This window comes from Elephas maximus, chromosome 1 (genome assembly GCF_024166365.1).
Source record: "Elephas maximus indicus isolate mEleMax1 chromosome 1, mEleMax1 primary haplotype, whole genome shotgun sequence".
NCBI lineage: Eukaryota > Metazoa > Chordata > Mammalia > Proboscidea > Elephantidae > Elephas > Elephas maximus.
The window spans coordinates 76492143-76495827 of NC_064819.1; the positions used below are offsets into that span (position 1 = coordinate 76492143).

The 3685-nt window shown below is 42.1% G+C and overlaps 1 non-coding gene across 1 annotated transcript; it reads right to left on the minus strand.

Annotated features, from left to right (window-relative positions):
* Window positions 1-3121: 3121 nt before the first annotated feature.
* Window positions 3122-3194, minus strand: TRNAV-UAC (transfer RNA valine (anticodon UAC)). The gene has a single exon. It is a non-coding gene; the product is annotated as a tRNA-Val (tRNA).
* Window positions 3195-3685: the final 491 nt, after the last annotated feature.

Consider the following 3685-nt stretch of genomic DNA (forward strand, 5'->3'; position numbering starts at 1 on the left):
TGGGAATGTAAAATGACACAGCCACTTTAGAACACAGTTTGATAGCTTTTTAAAGGCTTAATTATAATTTTTATGTATTGTTACAGGTTGAATTGTATCCTCCAAAAATATGGGTTGTAAACTTTAAACCCTATACCTGTGGAAATGGAACGCATAAACATCGATATCCTAGGCATTAGTGAGCTGAAATGGACTGGTATTGGCCATTTTGAATTGGACAATCATATAGTCTACTATGCTGGGAATGACAACTCAAAGAGGATTGGTGTTGCATTCACCATCAAAAAGAACGTTTCAAGATCTATCCTGAAGTACCATGCTGTCAGTGATAGGATAATATCCATATGCCTACAAGGCAGACCAGTTAATACGAATATTATTCAAATTTACGCACCAGCCACTAGGGCCAAAGTGAAGAAATAGAAGATTTTTATCAGCTGCCGCAGTCTGAAATTGATTGAACATGCAATCAAGATGCATTGATGATTACTGGTGATTGGAATGCAAAAGTTGGAAACAAAGAAGGACCAGTAGTTGGAAAAGACGGCCTTGGTAATAGAAACAATGCTGGAGATCGAATGATAGAATTTTGCAAGACTAATGACTTCTTCATTGCAAACACCTTCTTTCACCAACGTAAACGGTGACTATTTTATACACATGGACCTCGCCAGATGGAACAGACAGAAATCAAATTGACTACATCTGTGGAAAGAGACGATAGAAAAGCTCAATCTCATCAGTCAGAACAAGGCCAGGGGCTGACTGTGCAACAGACCATCAATTGCTCATATGCAAGTTCAAGCTGAAACTGAAGAAAATCAGAGCAAGTCCACGAGAGCCAAAATATGACCGTGAGTATATCCTGCCTGACTTTAGAGACCATCTCAAGAATACATTTGATGCATTGAACACTGGTGACTGAAGACCAGACCAGTTGTGGAATGACATCAAGGACACCATCCATGAAGAAAGCAAGAGGTCACTGAAAAGACAGGAAAGAAAGAAAAGACCAAGATGGATGTCAGAGGAGACTCTGAAACTTGTTCTTGAGCGTTGAGCTGCTAAAGCAAAAGGAAGAATTGACAAAGTAAAAGAAGATTTCAAAGGGCCTCTCAAGAAGACAAACTGAAGTATTATAATGACATGTGCAAAGACCTGGAAATGGAAAACCAAAAGGGAAGAGCACACTCGGTGTTTCTCAAGCTGAAAGAATTGAAGAAAAAATTCAAGCCTCGAGTTGCAATAGTGAAGGATTCCATGGGGAAAATATTAAATAACGCAGGAAGCATCAAAAGAAGATGGAAGGAATACACAGAGTTATTATACCAAGAAGAATTAGTAGGGATTCAACCATTTCAAGAGGTGGCATATGATCAGGAACCAATGGTACTGAAGGAAGAAGCCCAAGCTGCTCTGAAGGCACTGACGAAAAACAAGGCTCCAGGAATTGATGGAATATCAATTGAGATGTTTCAACAAACAGATGCAGCACTGGAGGTACTCACTCGTCTACGCCAAGAAATATGGAAGACAGCTTCCTGGCCAACTGGCTGGAAGAGATCCATATTTATGCCTATTCCCAAGAAAGGTGATCCAACTGAATGTGGAAATTATAGAACAATATCATTAATATCACATGCAAGCAAAATTTTGCTAAAGGTCATTCAAAAATGGATGCACAGTATATCGACACAGAACTGCCAGAAATTCAGGCTGGATTGGGAAGAGGATGTGGAACCAGGGATATCATTGCTGATGTCAGATGGATCCTGGCTGAAAGCACAGAATGCCAGAAGGATGTCTACCTGTGTTTTATTAACTATGCAAAGGCATTTGACTGTGTGGATCATAACAAACTATGGATAGCACTGCAAAGAATGGGAATTCCTGAACACTTAATTGTTCTCATGAGGAACCTTTACATGGATCAAGAGGCAGTTGTTCGGACAGAACAAGGGCATACTGATTGGTTTAAAGTCAGGACAGGCGTGCGTCAGGGTTGTATTCTTTCACCATACCTATTTAATCTGTATGCTGAACAGATAATAGGAGAAGCTGGACTATATGAAGAAGATCGGGGCATCAGGATTAGAGGCAGACTCATTAACAACCTCCGTTATGCAGATGACACAGCCTTGCTTGCTGAAAGTGAAGAGAACTTGAAGCACTTACTAATGAAGATCAAACAGCACAGCCTTCAGTATGGATTGCACCTCAACATAAAGAAAACAAAAAACCTCACAACTGGACCAATGAGCAACATCAGGATAAACGGAGAAAAGATTGAAGTTATCAAGGATTTCATTTTACTTGGATCCACAATCAACAGCCATGGAAGCAGGAGTCAAGAAATCCAAAGACACATTGCATTGGGTAAATCTGCTGCAAAGGACCTCTTCAAAGTGTTGAAGAGCGAAGATGTCACCCTGAAGACTAAGGTGCGCCTGACCGAAGCCATGGTATTTTCAATCACATCATATGCATGTGAAAGCTGGACAATGACTAAGGAAGAATGAAGAAGAGTTGATGCCTTTGAATTGTGGTGTTGGCGAAGAATATTAGCTGCCAAAATGGGGAACAAATTTTTCTTGGAAGAAGTGCGGCCAGAATGTTCCTTAGAGGCAAGGACGGCGAGACTTTGCACATGTTGTCAGGAGGGATCAGTCCCTGGAGAAGGACATTATGCTTGGCAGAGTACAGGGTCAGAGGAAAAGAGGAACACCCTCAAAGAGGTGGACTAACACAGTGGCTGCAAAATGAGCTCAAGCATAACAATGATTGTAAGGATGGCGCAGGACTGGGCAGTGTTTCGTTCTGTTGTGCATAGGGTTGCTATGAGTCGGAACCAACTCGATGGCGCCTAACAACAACAACGACAACATACCTGTGAATGAAATCCCATTTGGGAATAGGGTTTGTTTTTTGGGTCAGGGAGGCCAGATAAGTGTAACGTTTTTCCTAAACCTACTTACACTTGACATAAAAACAGCAGATTAGACACAGAGAGAAGGGAGCACACTCTGGGGGAAGACAGATGCTACCAGAAAACAACAGAAGGAGATGAATCTGTAAACCAGCACAAGAGGTAGAAGGATTCCAGGCTGCTAAAAGCTTAGATTGGTTCCACTGGGGGTTGAACCCAGGATCTTCTGCGTGTAAAACAGACGTGCTAACCACTATACCACGGAACCACAGGAAATATACTGCCATGGACTGCCAGAAGAACTAACAAATCTGTCTCGGAAGAAGTACAGCCAGAATGCTCATTAGAACCAAGAATGGCAAGACTTCGTCTCACATACTTTGGACGTGTTATCAGGAGGGACCTGTCCTCGGAGAAGGACATTATGCCTGGTAAATTAGAGGGCCAGCGAAAAACAGAAAGACCTTCGACGAGATGGGCTGACGCAGTGGCTGCTGCAATGACCTCAAGCATAACAACAATTGTGAGGATGGTGCAGGACCCAGCATCACTTCGTTCTGTTGTAGGGTGTGCCATGAGTCAGAACGAACTCCAAGGCACCTGAAAAAAAACAACAGAAAGCTGATCTAGAAGAAGAAGGACTTCCCCCTAGAGACACACATAGAATTTGGCCTCCTAGACCCTGAACTTTGAGAAAAAGAAAAATTCTGTTCTTTAAGCCATGTACTTGTGATATTTCAGTCACAGCACTAATAGGAA